The sequence below is a fragment of the Ambystoma mexicanum genome, chromosome 12 (assembly GCF_040938575.1).
Source record: "Ambystoma mexicanum isolate Mex_15411 chromosome 12, UKY_AmexF1_1, whole genome shotgun sequence".
Lineage (NCBI taxonomy): Eukaryota > Metazoa > Chordata > Amphibia > Caudata > Ambystomatidae > Ambystoma > Ambystoma mexicanum.
The window spans coordinates 568,742,872-568,764,464 of record NC_090936.1 but is presented as its reverse complement, the minus strand read 5'-3'; the positions used below and the strand labels follow the sequence as shown (position 1 = coordinate 568,764,464).

The following is a 21,593-nucleotide window of genomic DNA, read 5'->3' as shown; positions in this document are numbered from 1 at the left end:
AATGAAGCAAAAGCCACATGCTGGTAGGTTTTGTGTATTACAGCTGGCTGGCTTTTGCTTCATTATTGCCGGAGAACAATTAGGGCAGAAATTAACACAAGCACAGGAGGCTAATCCATTTCACAAAATGGGTGCCTCCTAGTGCTTTAAATCTGTGACTTTGAGCCTTGTCTGCTCAAAAGTTTACATAGCAACTTTCTTAATGAATTTTTTTTAAATATATTTCTGATGATGGCCCATCCTTTGAGCCAATAACATATTTAATGGCACTATCCCATCCCTTTAATTAGAAAGCTGCAAATCATTGCTAGCAGCAGAGCAGTTCATTGCGAAGCGGACGGCCCACCGAAGGGGCATCTGCCCTTCTGCCCCCCAGCCCAGTCCACCCATGCATTACATTGCCCCACCTCACTTTTCCTCATTGCGGTACTCCATTAATAATCATTACATTACGGCTGCCTCCCACTTCCTCTTTTCATTATGCCATTAGTAATCCATTACATTTTTCTTTTGTTAGCAACCCATTATTTTGGCCATAAAGACGAGTCATCCGGACCTTATCCGGTGGTAATGACCCACAACCCAGGATGATACGACCTGATCTTTACCAGCTTGTACGACCCTGGTAACTGGTCATTATGGCTATGAAAACCCCAAGTTTATGTCCCGAGATGCCAATAGGACTTATTTCTTTGAAAAAACAGGCCACTTGTCCTTTCAAAGAAATACTAATCTAGTATGGCCTCAATGGAAATGGAAGTGGAGCCCCTCTTCCATTTCTATGGCAGCCATCAGACTTTAGAGGAGTAGTGTTGCAGTGCTGCGAGTGCCGAAACCTTCACAGGTATGTGGTAGGGGGATAGGGGTGATGGGGTGGAAAATGAGAGATGTAGGGATGGCAGAGTGAGGAAAGAAAATGGTGGTGCGTACTCTGGCAGCTCCGAGGTTGCTTGGAAATTTGGAATTATCCTGTGAGGTTCAACCCACATTCTGAGCAACCTGATTGGCTGAGACATCCACTCTGGGTATTAATAATCCATTACATTACTACTGCATCCATCTTCCTCATCATGGTCCACCATTTTAGTCCATTATATTACTTCCTTGGACTGGTACCCCATTAGTTATCCATTACATAGGCCCCCACCACCCTCTTGCTCCTCCTGGCACATTGTAATCAATGACATTACCCCCAAATCCCTAATCCTTGTCCAGGTACCCCATTAGTAATTCAATACATTACACATGCCACCCTCTTCCTCATCCCAGTACCACATTAATAGTACATTGCATAACCCCCACTTCCCTTTCCTTCGTCCCAGTACTGTGCGGAACATGAAGGAACTCTCACAACAACTCCCCAGGGATCTTCTGCTCAGGTGGCCAGTGAAGGGCTATTGTTTTTTGCATCCTGACCCTGGGGGTTGACAAACGAGGGAGGATCACCTGAATGGAGGGTCCTTGGGGATTGGGGAGAGAGTATCTGAAGGCAAGACATTATATCAACCCTTTCATAACACTGATCTACCCTACCCTCCCTCACTCTTCGTGGGATATTGTCAAGCCTATCCCATGTTTCCCTGCAGTTTCCCGCCAAGTACTGAGACGGGGAAGACGCAGCGAAGAGTAGTGCACACTTCCTATTGCAAACACAACTCTAATACTGGGACAAAGAAGAGGGACCTGGAGGTATCCAGTACTGAAGATTGGGCATGTCACACTAACAGGCTATTCAGAGTCAGGCAATTCAGTCTAACCCAATTCATCTGAAGCCTGTTAATAATGGAAAAGAGTATAAAAGGTGAAGCCCAAATCCATGCAAAGGGAGAGAGGAGAGAATCCACCATATTGGGCCATGACTAGGAAGTCAAGATGCCGGCAACGATCTCAGGAGACCTGCGAGAGGGACTTTGCAGGTCCGGGAGCCTTCATGCTGGAAGGCAGACAGCAGGAACTGCCGTACAGCAGAGGAATGAGCAATGCTGTCTGTGCACAAGCCCGGGTGCAGCTGGAGCTGCGAATGCCGCCGGGAACAGAGGGGATGCAGATTGCATGTAGAGCAGAGCAGAGAAGCTGGCGTGTGTGACCAAGGAGGCGTGCCTGGCAAACTAGCAATATGTTCCCCAGGCACAGAGAAGACAATCAGGGGCATTTGAAGCCGCCGAGAGGAGCTGCGAAGAACGGATAAGTGTCAGAGGACACTGGGGAATCCAGTGCACTCAAAAGGGACCTCAAATAAGTAACGGTCCAGGAGCACAAGCAAGTGCTAAGTATATTGAATACCAAACTGAAAGAAACCTGCTGATTGAGTAAATTACAATGTGTTGAATGGTGAATGAACATTTAAAGGCAAATAGACATACCGAACAGCACGCTGCCACAACACTGCAGTGTGTGCCGAACTAAAGGTATGTGAGGAGTGAAATGTTGTTTGAGGTTCATAACTGCCAAAATAAAAAAGGCTGTCTGAATATGGTAGCTGCAAACAGGAGGAAGAGTCACAAGTATATGACAAGCCAGGAATTGATATAAAAAGCATTACAAGGAATCCAAGTGTGGAAAGTGAAAGGCCAAGGCAGAAGAGCCTTTGAGGGGCCCAACAGCTTTGGAGAGACTTATGGTTGAGCGACATGTGATGGATGGACCATGCAGTCTGTCAACTGGACCTAGACCAGGAAACCCAGAGTGAAGAACAAGCTGTAACAAACTATGAAAACATTGGTGAAGCAAACCAGAAGGTGGGTCAAACATACCCTGTGTGTACTTTTGAACTCTGAGCCGATGAAACGAGCATGATTGCTATGTTGAAGTCTTGGGGAAGGGAAGCCAAGGAGTACTCAAGCTGTGAACAGCTTAGCTTTTACTTTGAACACATATTTTTGCTAGGAAGATTCTCACACCATGTTTAGTGATTGCTGTGAGGGCAAGCACTGGTTTTGACACAGACAGACTTTTATCTTGGACTTGCAGACACAAGTTTTCTTAATTTCTTTAGGCAGGGAAAATCCCACTATAGTATAGGGCAAGTTAGGCATTACACCATCCGGATCATTAATAAAGTTTTGTTAGAACTATACATCTGTTATCTGTGGCATCTCTCTTTATACTGTGCCTGTCAACCAGTTCCCTATTATTCATCCATTTCAATACCCCTTCCTCTTTCTATTACATCATGAGTAAGCCATTTTCCTTGTCTCGGAACCCAATTAGTAATGCATTAGATCATCCCCTCCTTCCTCTTCCATAACTCAGTAGCCCATGGGTGATCCATTACATTACCGTCCACCATTTGCCCCCTCCCAGTACCCAGTTAGTAATCCATTATATTAACAGTGTCTCCCTCTTCCTGGTGACCCATTAGTAATCTACTACATTGCTTACCACTTCCTTCTTTCACATCCCGGAATCTCATCAGTAATCCAATACAATAGCCCTCCCTCCCTGCCTCCCTCCTTCTTCCTCATCCTGGTACCACAAAAGAAATCCACTACATAAACCCCTTTCTCCTTGTTCCTCATTCTGGTACCTCAACAGTAATCCATTACAATAGCCCCAGACTTCCTAGTCCTCCTTTCAGTACCCAATTAGCAATCCATTACATGTCACCCACCACCCTGGTACTCCATTAGTAATCAATGACACTACCCCTTTCCTCTTCCTCATCCCCATACTACATGAGAAACCGATTACATTACCTCTGGCTCCCTCTTACACAACCCAGTACCGCAATAACCATCCAATACATTACACGTCACCACCTTCTTCTTTGTCCCGGTATCCCATTAGTAATGCATTACATTACACCCACCCTGTTCCTCATCCTGTGCCCCATTAATAACCAATTACATTCCAGTCACCTCCCTCTTCCTCATCCTGGCACCCCATTAGTTATCCAACACATTACACCTCAATGCACTCTTCCTCATTCCACTATGCCATTAAGAATCCATTACATTACTGCTTCCACCCTCTTCTTCATCCTGGTACCTTTTCAGTAAATCATTACATTAGCCTTCACCCCTTTCCTTTTAATCCATTGCATTACCCATGCCTCCCTCTTTCTCGTTCCATTACACCATTAATAATCATCTTTAGTAAACATTACCCACACCACAATCTTCCCTGTTTCAGCACCCATTAGTAGTCTGTTAAATTACCCTTGTCTCCCTCTTGCTCACCCTGGTACCCCATTTGTAACCATTACATTGCCCCAACCACCCTCTTCCTTGGCCCGGTACCTGATAAGTGACCAATTACATTACCCCGACTACCCCTACATTGTCTCAGTACCCCATTATTAAATAATACACTAACCCCCTGCTCTCTTCCTTATCCTGGTAACCCATTAGTAATCCATTACAATACCTCTATCCTCTCTCTTCCTCTGTTTCAGTACTCCATCAGTAATCTATTAATGTACCCCTTCCCTCTTCCCCAGCCCTCTGCCCCGTTAGTAAAACATTGCATAATCACTGTCTCCCCATTCATTGTCCTGGTGCCCCATTAGTAATCTATTGCATTAGCTCCCTCCCTCTTCCTCATCCCGGTGGCCAAGGAACTGTCCAAACATTACTGCTGCTGCCCTCATGCTCACACCGGTATCCAATTAGTAATCAATTACATTACCCCTGCCTCCTTTTTCCTCATCCTAGTAGTCCATTAGTGATCAATTTCAATGCTCTCCGCTTACCACTTCATCATTTCAGTACCCAATTAGCAATCCATAACATTATCCCCCACTGCCCTCTTCAACATCCTGGTACCCCATTAGTAATCAATTATATTACCCCTTCCCTCTTCCTCATCACTGTACCCCAATAGTAACCCAATACATTACCACTGCCTCTCTCATCCTCACCCAATATTCCAATAGCCATCTAATACATTACACCTCACTACCTTCTTCCTCGTCCTGGTACCCAATTAGCTATCCAACGCATTACCACTCACTGCACTCTTCCTCCTCCCAGTATGCCATTAAGAATCCAATACATTACCCCTGCCACCCTCATCCTTATCCCTGTACCTTAATACTGCTCCAATACATTACACCTCACCACCTTCTTCCTCATCCACTCCATTAATAACCCATTACATTACATTCACCTCCCTCTTCATCATCCTGGTACTCCATTAGTTATTCATCACGTTACACCTCACTGCACTCCTCCTCGTTGCAGTATGCCATTAAGAATCAGTTACATTACCCCTGCTGCCCTCTTCTTCAATCCCAGTACCTTGTTAGTTAATCATTACATGACCACCCCCCCATTTTCCTTGCCCGGTACCCCATTAGTAATCCATTTCATTGCCCACGCCTCCCTCTTCCTCTTTTCATTACACCATTAGTAATCATCATTAGTAAACATTACTACCATCTTCCTTGTTTCAGCACCCATTAGCGATCCATTACATTACCCCTGTCTTCCTCTTCCTCATCCTGGTACCCCATTTGTAATCCATTACATTGCCCTCACCACCCTCTTCCTTCTCCCGGTTCCTGATAAGTGATCAATTTCTTTACCTCCGACTCCCTCTGCCTTGTCCCACTATCCCATTAGTAATCCAATACATTACCACCTGCCCTCTTTCTTATCCTGGTATCACATTAGTAATCCATTTCAATACCCCCACAACTCTTCTTCCACATTTCAATAGCCTATTAGTAACCTGTTACCTTACCCCGTCACTCTTCCTTGTCCCCATCATTAATCCATTACATTACCACTGCCTGCCTCTTCATCCTCCTGGTGCCCTGTTGGGAATCCATTGCATTAGCACCCTCCCTCTTCCTCATCCTGTAACCCTATTAGTAATCCAGTACATTACCCCTCCCTCCTTTTTCCTCGTCCCGGTAGCCAATTAGTAATCTATTACAATACCCAGAGCCTCCTTCTTCCTCATTTCAGTACCCCTTTAGCAATCCAATACATTACCCCCATTGCCCTCTTCTTCGTTTTAGTGCCCCATTAGTAATCGATTACATTAGCCCTTTCCTCTTTCTCATCCCCCTACATCATTAGTGACATTACATTACCTCTGCCTCCCTCTTTTCTTTATCATCCTGATACCCCAATAGTTATCCAATTCATTACACCTCTCCACCTTCTTCCTTTTCTCCGTATCCCATTATTAATCCATTATATTACCCCCTTCCTCTTCCTCATCAATGTACCCCATTAATAAACCCCATTAATAACCCATCACATGACCTCAAAATCCCTATTCCTTGTCCTGATACCCCTTTTCTTATCCAACATATTAAACATTGCGGCCCTCTTTCTCATCCCAGTATCTCATAAGTAATCCATTATATTATCCCCTCCCTCTTCCTCATCTATATTTCCCATTAGTAACCCATTGCATTATCTCACTTCCATCTTCCTCATCCCGGTACCCATTAGTTATCCAATATATTACCCCTCAGCACCTTCTTCCCTGTTGCTGTGTCCCCCTAGCAATCCATTATATTATCCCTACACCTCCCTCTTCCTTGACCCACTGCCCCAGTACTAATCCATTATATTTCCCCTGCTGCTCTCTTTCTCATGCCAGTGTCCCATTAGGAATCCATTACATTACCCCAACCTCCTCTTTCCTTGTGCCGGCACTACATTAGTAACCATTTACATTAGCACTGCCCCCCTCTTCCTTGACCTTGTAGCTCATTAGCAATCCATTAAATTCCTCCCAGCACCCCTCTTCTTCTTCCAGGTACATAATTAGTAATCCATAAGATTACCCCTGCCTGCATCTTCATCATCCCGGTACTCCTTAGTAATCGATTATATTACACCCACGTCCCTGTCCCTCATCCTAGTACTCCTTTAGTAACCGATTACATTACTGCTGTCTCAATATTCTTCATCCCAGTATCCCATTAGTTATACAATATAGTACCCCCTCACTGCCCTCTTCCCCATTGCTGTATCCCATTAGTAGTCCATTAAATCACCCTCTGCATCTGTCTTCCTCTTCCTGTGCACTTTTAGTAATCCATTGCATTAATCCTGCATCCCTCGTCCTCATCCTGATATGCCATAGTTATCCATTATATTACCCCTACGTCTCTGTCCCTCATCCTGGTCATCCTTTAATAACCGATTACATTACCGCTGCCTCAGTCTTCTTCATCCCAGTATCCCATTGGTTATACAATATAGTGCCCCCTCACTGTCCTCTTTCCCATTGCTGTATCCCATTGGTAATCCATTAAATCACCTTCTGCATCCCTCTTCCTCTTCCCGGTGCACTATCAGAAATCCATTGCATTAATCGTGCCTCCTTCTTCCTCATCCCAGTAACGCCTTAGTAATCCATTATATTAGCCCTGACTCCATGTTATTTGTCCCGTTACTTCTTAAGTAACCCATTACATTGTTATGCCCTCATTCTTCCTCATCTTGGTACCATTAGTAGTCCATTACATTACCCCCACCTCCCCCTTCCTCATTCTACTACCACATTATTAATTAATTACATTACCCACACACCCCTCTTCTTCACCTGGTATGCCCTTAGTCATTCATTACATTAGTACAGACTTCCTCTTCAACATCCTTGCATGCTATTAAGAATCCATCACTTTACCCCCACCTCCCTCTTTTCCACATCCCAGAATATCATTAGTAATCCATCACCTCAACTCCCTCTACCTTTTGCCAGTACCCCATTAGTAATCCATTGCATTACCCCCACACCTCACTCCCTCATCTGATGTACCCTATTTATGATCCATTACAGTACCCCTACCTCCCTCTTCCTCATCCTAGTAACCCATTAGTTGTTGATTAAATTACACCAGTGTCCCTCTTCCTCATCCCAGTACCCCCATTAGTAATCAATGACATGCTCTTTCTCTGCGTTGTCCCATTTACTCCTCATTTGCCACTTCGGGTGGCAAAGCAGGGCACTGCGCCTGGTCAAAGGTCATGCCCCAGGCAAAGTATCTCCTGACCTTTGCTGTAGAGCATATCCCATGGCCCACAATTGGGAGAACCCCACGATGCATAACCTAGAAACAAACCAATAACTTTGCATATGACATCAACTAAGTTACAAAAAATAAAAATGTTAGTACTGCAGGTGATGTGAAATATAGCAGAATAAAACCCTTTAAATTGAATGTAAAGACTTAAGCTAAGAAAAAAGTTAAGGTGAATCCGGTCAACGTAACAAAACCCTTGAGATTCAGTGAAAAATCTTTAGTTGAAGTAACGTTTTGGTGACTGTTTAATGCACCAAGCCCGCCTAAAATCATCTTTCTTCTTTGCACTTCAAGGACTTTCTTTCTTTGACCTAATTCACCTTAACTAAAGTTTGTTCACTGAATTATACAACCTAAGAACAATAGGTGTATTTGAAAATCGAATAAAAGAGGTTATTTCAGGAAAGCCACACATGCGACAGCGTGTCTAAACCATATGTATGAAATTTCTGGAAGCAACGTTCCTAATTCCTGTTCTTTTTACCACTATGAAAACATAAATGGTGGTTAAAACCACTAGATTGAAGCATGCATATTTTGAATGAGGAAAAGTGAAACGCAGCAAATATTATATAAAAAAATATAGAGGGAACCAAATCCTAGAGTTCCGGTTATTTGACAGGAGTAGGAAGTTCATTGAAGATAAGGAAGAAGTATAAACCTATGTTGTAATTGGATACATTTTTTAAATTTCGATTTGTTCTTGTTCACTTACCATCATAGACGAACAGACAATCAATTTCACACTGACCTAATGTTTGGACTGCTCGATCAATCTAATATCTCTGAGGAGGGAAATAGTGAAATGGTCAGACTTGATTGCAGGCCAGATTCACAATATAAGTCGAGCACAGTTTTTCTGATTTTGTCTTTATCATTTTAGGTTTGACAAAAAGACCAGAAACACAGAATGTTATTGTTGAATATCCTGTACTTTATTATCTATGTATATAGTTGCAACATCTATTGTTGACTTTCTGTATTGATTAAATAGTTTTGATAGATTGAATGAATTATGGATTTTACTTAAAATAAACTTTGACTGATTGATTATTTTTACCAAAGGACCTACATTGGCAGACAACTATGTTGAAACAAGTGGATACTTTTTGCAGGGCGTCCATATCCTAAACATGATCTGTTGTCCTCCCTTCGCCACCTGGCACTGTTAAAAGTCAAGTTGTCCAGGTACCATAGTTCATCAGTTCTTTTGTTTTTGAAATTATACAGTGGTTTTACGTCAACTGTTTTGTCTTATTCTAATCAACATTATTTGTATTTTCACTGAGCCACATCACTTCTAGCTGCCAGAAACTGGTCAGATTGGTGTCTTTTCGGAATCCATTGCTTCACCTGAAGCCAATTTCGAGTTTTGTGATTTGCGGAAGGAGACTTTAAAGTACATAATCGCTCTTACAGTACAACCTTCGAAAACAAGATACATCATTGTACCATGTCTCAGAATCCTGATGTCCAAATTAGTTTGCTCTGCGGTTCTCTCTACCCCAGATTCTTGGTACATAGAATGAAAATACAACTAAAAGTGTCCTCATATTCTTATGGACAGCTTTCTATCCTTGAAATTCGTGATGGTCAAAAAACAGTTATGTATGACAGGGAGTACAAAGGTCCTATCACTTCATGAAGATGCCTAATTGCCTTCCCACAACCTTTAAGGATAAGCCAGAGTACACAGACCACATACATTCTTATTGGGGACTTCAGTCCATGTACGTCAGACAGATTGGATTGAAGTTGCTGTGAGCAAAGTATATCAGTCCAGCCACAGCAAATTAAAAGCAGCGGCAGCACATGCATAATTGGTATTGGGACAGTATTTCACTTTCCACCATTAGGCACAGGTTACCACATTGTTATGTAGAGTGTTCATGTCTCAGTAAACCTGACAGCGGAATACGACATATTTCCCCTGCAGTCCACTATATGAGATGGGGTACCATACAACAGGGCGGCCTACAGAGTTTGTTTTCTTGACGTCACTAGGTAGTGCTTAGAAACCCGCATTCATAGGAAGCCACCAGGTCATCAGGTTTGAAGTCCCACCATGTGCAGAAGAGCTTTCTATGGCGAGGTGGGAGCAGTGGGTCAGAGGGGATTGGAAAATGTTTCCCCGATTCCTGTTTCACACAGCTAGCCCAGAGCACAGTAATGGGGCAACGTTGAGGCACTGTGAGGTATATAACACTAGGGCATTCATAGGGAAATTGTTCAGAGGTGGGGATACTGGGGAAAACGATGTATCAGAAATGAATACCCAGGGGGACAATACAACATAATCGGATGCTTATCTGGATGGATCAGAGTACTGAGAGGGCAAATTGGGACAGAATTGAATAATGAGGGGAACATTGGGGCAGAACGTGTCACTGAATTGAAAATTGGGACAGATACTAACACTGAGGGGCAAATTAGGACATAATTTGACACTGAGGGGCAATTTAGGGCAACACCTGACACTGAGGAGCTGATGTAGGCACTCATGTGCAAAAAGAGGCAGATGAGGGAACTGGGGAGCACGTGGGCAGGACTTGGCACTGAGGACGAAATTAGGGTAGAATTAATCCGTGAGGTGTAAATTGGGTCTTGACTCAGCACTAGAGAAGTGTGTAGTCTCTGTGTTCTGGCCCTGCTCTGAGCAAGGGTGTACACCTCCCTCACTCGACTAGTGACAGGGAGGTGTACACCCTTGAAACACCACACCCACACCCAAGCCAGCTGGATAGGGAAGAAAGCTGCACCAGCAAAATAATATCGATGTTAACAGGAGATGGGCTAGGCCCTGAGTTCTTACTTTATACATTCTTAGGACACGGTCAATCTTTAAGGATCCCAAATGGGGACCCCTGTTTACTGATAATAAAAAAAAAACACTTAGCCCTTACATTAAAATGTTCTATCTTCTTACTTATTATTCTGTTCTAAATTCTCCCTGGCGTGAGTTCCTTATGATTGGCATCAGCCCCAGCAACCCACCCTTCCCTTGAGGGGCCACAGGGCGACAGATAGGGTGGGAATGATAATGCAAACCCATGCCTAACCCCTGATGCTCAAAGCCAGAAGATGGCCTTCATGTATGGTCCCAAACCCTAGGCAGCCTCACCTCATGCCAGAGTACTCACCCTATAATCCCTAGACTTAAACTAAACCTACATAACATCTCCCCACCATACCCCTACATAGCATTCCCATCCTTAACACTAATCTACTCTATACTCTACACATTCATACAACTAAAAACATGCATCTACCTATATAAATAAATAGATATATAACATACAAACACATAAAACATATAATACATTATATGACATAGGGGTGGCTGCTACAGTCAGCCACCCCTTTCCAGCATCTTTGTGGGAGAGTTCCTCATGGTGGATTCCCTATGATGGTATGGAAGATGGGTGAGGTGGGCTTCTGCCCTGGATGTCATTTGGGGCATGGTCCCCAAAGTTCCCTCTTCTAGGTGACCCAGATGGAGTCTCTGAGGCCACCCTAATGCACCATGCATGGGCCATGCACTTCAAAGGTCTCTGGACGCCCCCCATCATCACCACTGTACCCACAGCCTGTTTGTTGCTCTAGGCTGCCCAACATCACTGACACAGCCCGCGGCCATTCTTCAATCTTCTGAGTGGGCCCGTAGGCTAGGTGGCCATATACATCACCACCACACACCTGCTGCACCATCTTGGCTTCAGATGGCATCCGCATTGCCATGGGGACACTGCTATTGTCACCACCAAGCCCATGGCACTATGACAGTCCTTGACTCCTCCTAGGGCTTCTGACATCCCAGGGCTTTGATTCACTTCCTCCGCCTCTCATTTAGCTTCCCAGGCCGTGCCATCTGTGGGCTGGGAGCACTTTATATAAAGGGTCTGTCTGACTGGGCCTGGGATGGGCCAACAGCTGACACTGCCACACTACTCTGGGCTTCCTGTCCCACGTGACTCGGACGGGGTGGCGTCTTCATCTACCCTACACCCCTGGCCACCCACAAACAAGAGCGGGATGTATTTTTCACGATTGGGCCCTGCACAGCCCTGTGTGTGCCGGGCTACTCCGGGCGTACAGCTTAGGCCCATGATTCCAAGGCCAGGTCACCCAACACATGCGGCGGAGCTGATAAAGGATCTCAGGCCCTGAGGGGCAGCTCGAGGCTGCGGCCCCTCCAGGGAGTCGTTTTTACGGTTTCTGTCCACTCTTCTTCGTTTCTTCATCCATTGTTTATCCTTTTCTCCACTCTCTTCTAACGTGTTTTTACTTTTCTAACTGTTTCCTTCACCTTCTAGAATGCTCCCCTGCCCAACCCATTCTTGGTGGTGGGCTGGATGGATTAGTCCAGGTAACTAACACGTACTAAAAGACAGTAAAAAAATAAAGTATATTACTTAAAACTATTGTGTCTGTGTCTTTATTTCTAGATTTCCTTGAGGGAGAGAGCATGTAGCCCTATCTCACCAGGCCCTTCTGGGCCACAGGCTACAAAGGTATAGCGAGACAGAAATGGGCACCAAAGGGCACATTAGAGTCTAACTGAGCTATGAATATTTTGGATGAACTGGGGACTTAAGGGCAGATTGAGGCATAATTCAACACTGAGTGCAAATGGGGCAGAACTCAGCTCAGCACTGATGGGCAAATTGGAGCAGCACTGGACAATGACTGGTTTACTGGGACAGAATTCCACACTGGAGGCGAAACCAATCTAAACATAGACACTTGGGTGTAATTTAGGGAAGAAAGTAGCACTGGGGGAAGACTAGTGTAGAACTGGGCACTGAGGGCCACATTTGGTCAGAACTCAGCACTTAGTGGCAACACGAGAAAGGGATTGTCTATGAAGGGAAAAATGTGAATCTGTTTGGGGGCAGAATTAGGCCCTGAATGGCAAAGTATGGCAGAACTCAGCACAGAGGCACCGATGGGGGCATATCCTTTCAGTAAGGGGCAGACTCGGGCAGCAAAAGCAATGAGGTATACATCGGGGCAGATCTCAGAACAGGGCAGACTTGGGCATTGCTGGGCACATTGAAGCAAACATGGTTGCTGAGGAGCAGACGTGGGTTTTGAATGTCAAACTATGGTCACCTTCAGCATTGCGGTGCAAATAGGGGCATAACATGGCACTGGGGGCCAAATGGGTACTGAGGGGCAAAAGTGGATCAGGGAGAGCAAGGTGGGGCGGGACTGGATTAACAAAGAGCATGAACATGTGTGTTACATAGACCTTGCTTTCAGGCACAAGCAATATGAAAAGGGAGCGGTCCTGGCAAATATTGTTCAGACTGACCTCATTATATTCTTTGGGCAAAATTGCATGAAAATGGGGTTTGCACAATGGGAGTGCTGGCATATGTTGTTGCTACAGATCTGGCGATTATTGTCAGGCATAAGCAGCATGAACATGTTTTTTTTTCCAGTAGCAATGCAGCTTTGTATTGTTCAATCAGACCTTATGATATTTTTTTGGCAAAACTAACATGAACATGTGGTTTACACTGGCAGTGCAATGTCCTTGGGCACAACCAGTATGAAAGGTGATCTGGGCTGGCATGTATTGTTCAGAAAGGCCTCATGTTTTTCTTTGGGCACACCCAACACAAAAACGTGTTGCCAAAAGCTTACCGACTTTTATGAAGTATTTCATTGTTTCCCCTACAGAATGGAGTGTACATTCTATAACGTTTTCTGCAATTTTTCGGACACTTGTGCAATAAAAGGCACAATTTTGAGCCATTATTTATTTAATGTTCCATCTAAGAGAATCCCTCCATGCCCACAGAATTAGTTTGGTCTCTGTTATTATGCTCTCTCACTCAGGAAAGGCATTTATGGTCCGCCACTTTAAAAAGTCACCTGCGGGCGCTGGATGAAAGGATCTGTGGATAGCATCTACAGATGTGGAATTGGGTTTGGGCCCAATCCCCTACAACAGGAGTCTTCAACCTTTGCTCTCCGGATGTCCTCTACTTCAACTTCCATCAGGCTTAGTCAGCATCCCCAGTGATGTCATAGTCCAAAGCATCTTTAGAGCCACAGGTTGCAGACCTCTGTCTTTCAATATCACTCTATTATGGTCGGTCTTAGAGGAACCGGGAACAATGTCATTCTCTTTGTCAAATTTCTTCCTCAGTACTCATAAATATCTGCCTTCAAATGGATACCAGCCATTTAGTGGGTTTCAAGGGTGCCAGCTTGCACACGTGTTTGCATTTATAAATGGGCCACGTAGAAGCACAGGGGGCACCGCCTCATTTGTGTGTGGAATATCACTGTGCAAATGGCGGAATGCAGCCAGGAGGATGTCCAGGACTTCACTTAGTGATTGAATCTTCAATATCAAAGGAGGCGCTGTGCAACAGCTGAGACTCCCTCTGTGGTACCAAATTGTTCCAACATTAATAAAAACAAGCATTGGCAATGCCAATAGTTTTGGCGTTTCCGGCTGTTCTTTGTATTTTGCATTAAACGGCACCAGGGTGCAAGGAGGAGAGTGCAAAGTTTTAAAGGAGGATGTGATAAGGGGTGCAGGTGTACAACTGAATGAGAAGGGGAATAGAGCAAGGAGAACACCATTGATAGAGGGTGCCAATGATGAGCAAGAGGAAATATGAGCGAGAAAGGGTGACAGTGAGAGGGTAATAAATAAAGAGTGTGAGAGGAAGGATGAGAGGGGATGGGGAAGAGTGAGTATGTTGGGTGGATGGGGTAGGGTGTGTGTGGGAATAGAGGCTGTAGGGTGGGTGGGGCTAGAGAGAGGAAGGTAAGATTGGTGGGGTAGAGATACTGGGGCAGAGAAAAAGGGGATGGGTGGGTGGGGTAGAGAGCAGGGATAGGGTGGGTGGGTAGGAGTAGGCTGGGTGAGTGGGAGTAGGGTGGGTGAGTGGGAGTAGGCTGGGTGAGTGGGAGTAGGGTGGGTGAGTGGGAGTAGGCTGGGTGTGTGAGTGTTGAGTGTGGGTATGCTGGGTAGGGGTAAAGGGGGTGGGGTAAAGAGAGTAGGGTAGGGTGAGTAGGGGTAGGGTGGGTGAGTGGGAGTAGGCTGGTTGAAAGAGCTTAGAGAAGTAGGGTCAGGGTAGGGTGGGTAGAGAGTGGGGGTTTGGCCACATTCACTAACTGCACTTGGGCAGGTGGAAGAGGCTGGGAAAGACACACTATTGTACTGCTTCTTTGCTGCAGGTCTGCAAAAGAACCACACCAAATGTTAACATGTCACCATGCATTAAAGCTATTTTGCCTTTTTAATTTAACAAGACCAAATATGTTTTCAATTCCCCGCCAAACAGCATCTACCCCAAAAGTCTGTTGGACCAATGAAGACAAAAAGAACAAACCCTGCACCCGCCACCTCTCGCTCAAGTTGGTGTACCACTAATTCTTTCTTACCGGTTGAACACTGTTGTGTATGCCCCATTTCACTGTTGTGTTGGATTTCAAAGCAATAAACGTTTGCTGCAAGCTTGCTCCCGTTGTAGCAAATGCACTTTGTGGTGGTACAAAAGCGGTACTCTTCTGCAAGGTTTGGCTTATATCTTGAGTACATCTGTTTGTGTTTCCTCACTCCAGACCTCCCCCCTACATTTCAACATTGGTGGTCCTAACCCACCCACCTAAAGTCCCACTGGTCCGACACTTTAAGCATTCAATAGAGTGGGACATTGGGGGCTGCATTCGGTAGACAGTGATTGGACAACGCACTGACTATGCACCGCACTACCCTAAACACTGCTGTGTACTGAATGACCAGCGACCGCACTAATCGGACACAACCAAGCATTCCATGGACAGGGTCTGGAATAGGCGGACACTGCACAGGTGGCTTACTCATCGGTACCGCTACACTGAACATGCATTGGATTGGGTAGACCAGAAGCAGCAATAAGGGGCCTCTGCCGACTTCTACACTGCAGCCCATATCGGTTCTGCCTGACAATGAAGCACCTACCGCCTGCCCGCTGTCTCCTCAGTCCTACTCTAGCACATGATCCCGGGTAAAATGCGCCACCTCGCCCCCTTGGGCGGGGTCAGTACTACCTTGGGGTGTCTGCTGCGATAGACCGGGCCAGATCTATCCGTGAAGAGAAAGGCGATAACACAAGTTTTGGAGTGTAAGTTACTGCCTAATAACGTCAAACAGTCCGGTGAAGTCCGTGAAAGGTCCGTTAAGGGTCCGGATAGGTTCCCACACTCGAACGGCGCCCAGATAACTCTGTCACCCCAGCAGAAACATAGCTCTACTTTCTAAATGGGTTTGACTCAATGCTGGGGTGTTAACATATATGTATGCTACAATTCCAATATAGAAAATCAGTACACTTGCTATAGAGAGTGGAGCTACACCTTACGGTGTGCTGGTTATACAGAATACAGACCCTTGGCCCGCACAGGCCCCATAGCCACACGTCTAAGACAACGGGGCTTTGACTCAGGTCATACAGAGCTCTCAGTCTCAAGCACCAGACAGCAGAGCTATACCCCAGGTCACACAGACCACAAGCTCAGAGGCCTTAGACAGGAGGGCTATCCTTCGGGGCACGCAGAGCTCACAATCCAGACAGAAGAGCTATCTCTGAGATCACACAGACCTCAGTGACTCAGGCGTTAGACTGCAGGGCTATCCGTCAGGCCACAGACACCACAGTCTCAGGCACCAGGCAGCAGTACTATTCATTAGGTTACATGAACTGCTGAGTCTAAGCCTTTGACGGCAAAGGTCTGAATCACCTGCTTGCCTTTCCTTTTAGAGACAGCGGGACTATCTCCCAGGCCAGACTTCACAGCCTAAAGCCCCAGACATCAGCACTAACCCTCGGTTCACAGAGACTTCATTGTCATGGCTTTGACAGCAGTGCTACCTTTTCTTCGGGTTACACGCAAGCAGCTGTCTGTGGCTTTAGAAAACATGTGCCCCTCGTAGATAAAGGACAGACCCTAGAGAACAGCACTATACTTGGGTTACAGACATCACAGTCTCTGGCATTAGGCAGCAGAGCTATCTCTCGGGTTAATCAGATGCCACGTCACTGGCAATAGGCAGCAAAGCTGCCCCTTCATTTACACTCTTTAGACAGCAGATGCATCCCTCTTATTACTCAGCCCCCATAGTCTAGGCCCTTAGCCAGCAGCGCTACCCTCGGGTTACACTGAAGCCACAGTCTCTGGCATCAGATGGCAGAGCCATCCCTCAGGTTACACACACCTTCTTTCTTCATGCCTTAGACAGCAGATCCATCCCTCAGGTTACACACACCTTCTGTCTTCATGCCTTAGAAAGCAAATCCATCCCTCAGGTTACACACACCTTCTTTCTTCATGCCTTAGACAGCAGAGCCATCCCTCAAGTTACACACACCTTCTTTCTTCATGCCTTAGACAGCAGATCCATCCCTCAGGTTACACACACCTTCTTTCGTCATGCCTTAGACACCAGATCCATCCCTCAGGTTACACACACCTTTTTTCTTCATGCCTTAGACAGCAGATCCATCCCTCAGGTTACACACACCTTCGTTCTTCATGCCTTAGACAGCAGCGACATCCCTCAGGTTACACACACCTTCTTTCTTCATGCCTTAGACAGCAGATCCATCCCTCAGCTTACACACACCTTCTTTCTTCATGCCTTAGACAGCAGATCCATCCCTCAGGTTACACACACCTTCTTTCTTCATGCCTTAGACAGCAGAGCCACCCCTCAGGTTACACACACCTTCTTTCTTCATGCCTTAGACAGCAGATCCATCCCTCAGGTTACACACACCTTCTGTCTTCATGCCTTAGAAAGCAAATCCATCCCTCAGGTTACACACACCTTCTTTCTTCATGCCTTAGACAGCAGAGCCATCCCTCAGGTTACACACACCTTCTTTCTTCATGCCTTAGACAGCAGATGTATCCCTCAGGTTGCACACACCGTCTTTCTTCAAGCCTTAGACATCAGATCCATCCCTCAGGTTACACACACCTTCTTTCTTCATGCCTTAGACAGCAGATCCATCCCTCAGGTTACACACACCTTCGTTCTTCATGCCTTAGACAGCAGAGACATCCCTCATGTTACACACACCTTCTTTCTTCATGCCTTAGACAGCAGATCCATCCCTCAGCTTACACACACCTTCTTTCTTCATGCCTTAGACAGCAGATCCATCCCTCAGGTTACACACACCTTCTTTCTTCATGCCTTAGACAGCAGAGCCACCCCTCAGGTTACACACACCTTCTTTCTTCATGCCTTAGACAGCAGATCCATCCCTCAGGTTACATACACCTTCTTTCTTCATGCCTTAGACAGCAGATCCATCCCTCAGGTTACACACACCTTCTTTCTTCATGCCTTAGACAGCAGAACCATCCCTCAGGTTACACACACCTTCTTTGTTCATGCCTTATATAGCTGGAGCCACCCTCTTTTCCTCATCCTTCCCTTCTTCCTTCCTCTGCTAATCCCATAGCTGCTGTGATTGGATTCGTGGACCCTTATGCGTCCTTGGGCCTCTGACCAATCTCCCCAGCATCTGTCTTCCTCAGCACTTGCCACAGCACACCCTCTGCACTGGAGATTTGCACTTTCCTCCCAATGCAGATCCTGGCCGCATACCACTTACCATACCTTGCACTTTATCTGTGGCTCACACTCGAGCACGGACACCACAACACCTACCCACTGCCCTCTTCCTTCCTGTACCTGCACATTCTGAATACTCACAAGGCATAATAGGTTGGGCCATCCCTTCCCCTTCTGTATTTGTTGTGTTCATTTGTACTGCTAACCCATGTTCCCTCCCTATTGCGATGTGGGTGCTTTGAAACAGAATGTATTTCGTGTATAAGTGCATAACAAGCAAACATATAAATACATGTTCATGCATGAGCACACACTGATGACCCTCTGCCCACGCAGGCCGCATGGGTTAAAAGTCCCATAAACACATTATATCCCAATTAGCACCTTCCTTAAATACCGACCTGCTTGCCTTTCCTTTTAGAGACAGCGGGGCTATCTCCCAGGCCACACACCTATTTTCCAAACATGTAGACAAGAGCTCCCTCAGCCAAGTCAGAAGCTCTCAGCTCACAAATCCCCTCCTCCGCCACCCACACAAGTCCACACCAATTTTTTGTTTAATCAAAGTTTGGCTGCCTCCTGCCACCGATTTAGCAAGGGCACTCATTTACAATCAGTAAATAATGGTTAACTTTCTTTGATGATTGCATCCCATACGATTCACGGCGAGGTAGCCGGCCACAGCCATGGAAAAAGCAATGATATGTTAGATGAAAAGCACAATGAGATGGGGACAAATGCAGTTTTCTGTATATGTAAAAAATTTGAAAATTGCTCTGACAGAACAACAGTGACTACTTTACAAATTATCTAAAACAATAGCTGGGGTACCCGGCATTGCCCATGTCCTGATTTGAGTGGTGTCTCATGTGACCTGGAGGATGTTGCTCTTGTCCTCTTGTCGGCAAGTCTTGCTTCAGTTTGCTCTGGTGTCTTATGTGCTCTGGAGGATGTTGCTCTTGTCCTCATGTCAGCAAGTCTTGCTTCAGTTTGCTTTGGCATCTCATTTGCCTTGGATGATGTTGCTCTCGTCTTCTTGTCGGCAAGTCTTGCTTCAGTTTGTTCTGGTGTCTCAGGTGCCTTGGATGATGTTGCTCTCGTCTTCTTGTCGGCAAGTCTTGCTTCAGTTTGCTCTGGTGTCTCATGTGCCCTGGAGGATGTTGCTCTTGTCCTCATGTCAGCAAGCCTTGCTTCAGTTTGATCTGGTCTCATTTGCCCTGGAGAAAATTGCTCTTGTCCTCGGGTCGGCAAGTCATGCTGCTGTTTTTTGTTGTGTTTCAGAAGCTCTTGGTATTGATTTTCACTTTGCATCAGATGGAGCTTTTCCAAGTGATGTTTGTTTTTTGTGCGGCATGTTTCAGTCACTCAAGGGCTTCAGCACATTTGAGAAAATGTTCAAGAAAGATTGATTGATTGTGCTCTCTTCTCGTGAATGAACTTAAGTAAACTGTAACCTTGCCATTTCCCATATTTGGAGTGGTACGATAAAAGAAAATGTAATTCTTTTTTTTTCACAATTGTTTTTGCATATACGATGTTTGCATCCAAACATAAAATACGATCTTGCCCCTACAAAAGAGGAATTCATGCAAAATTTGGTAGACGTGGGTTCAATAGTGTGGATTTGTATCGCCAGACAAACATACGCACACACATACATTCCGCTTTACATATAAGAATTGCATTAATGGCGGTCGCTTTCAATGGACGATTATAACAACTGCTTGCATCAATCTGCCAGAATTCTGCCTACAGATTTAAAAATAAAGTCATATATAGGCAGTGGGATTTAAGGTTTGATGTAAAATATTGCATTTCTGCTGGACAACGTGTGATTTATCACAATTTCCTCGATGGTGTTAAAATGATTTCAGTACCACACAGAGCCAGGCCTTCAACATATTTAAAAGGACCCGGAGTCTGCGCGCGACTCACTGGCCATTACTCAGGAGCAATCGAACGAGACTGGTGGTGTGTGCTCATACTGTAGCGGGAAGATGCTAATACATGAAACATGTCGAATGTAGTAATCCCGTCCTGGTAGTTATAATGGATGACTCCTTTTTAAGTCTAAAAATAATAACTTCTTACAGGCCAACCCAATCATATAATTAGACTGTAATCCACAGGAATCCCCCAAACTCCCGGATTACCCCGCAAGCATGACTTTAAGAATACGAACAACCAAACCGCAGTGCCAGAAGCACACCCTGTGTGCCCATGAGGCTCAGCAATACAGTGCAGGAGTTACAAGAGACTGCATCAGTCATTAAGATCACTTTAAGGCAATACATTAACACACAAAGCGACTGCTCTCATTGTGAATGGCCGGTCAGCATTTAAAAGCCCATCCTGCCGTATTGTCCCTCTATTAAAAGTGACGTGTTTTAAAATAATTCTGTAGTTTCCTATACATAGATATTCTACTGTATACTCTCTCAAACATCACACACACACACACATTCAACCTTACCTCTTTGCTGCTACAGGAATCATGGTGAATCACTACCTGGAACACAAGCAATGCCAATGAAGGCCAACCCACTACACCCTATTAACCAATCAACACCAAACACCCACCTAAATTACTCAAAGCCACACACACATCCTATCACACTCTGCTCTCAGCTCAAGAAAGCATTTTCATTGGTTAAGTAAAAGCATTGATTTCCCAAACAAACATTTTTCACACCCCTTTACAAAATATACAGCCAGCACCCTTGGCCAACTTAGAATTTAATTGGCTCACAGTCCATAATGCCCCAACAGCGCTTCGGGATTTGGCCATTTCCTGACACAGGCATTTTTTGGTCACTATAACAACCAAGTGTCCTTCTCTGAAAGCCCTCTTCTCTCTCTCCCCTTACCTGTAGCTATGGTTAAGGCTTTATGGTGGCGTGTTGCGCCACCAAATGCACCAAAAGCAAAAACATGGTGTATGATTGCGCCTGGTCTAGCGATTGCCTTACGATTTCCAATGACATTTGGCTTCACGAATCTCACAATTGTCAAAACTAT

At 45.3% G+C, this 21,593-nt stretch overlaps 1 protein-coding gene across 1 annotated transcript in view; it reads left to right on the top strand.

Moving 5' to 3' along the window:
* The window catches only part of LOC138513015 (membrane-spanning 4-domains subfamily A member 5-like), a 281,174-nt gene that overhangs the window by 72,211 nt on the left and 187,370 nt on the right, over positions 1-21,593 (top strand). The window lies entirely within an intron of this gene.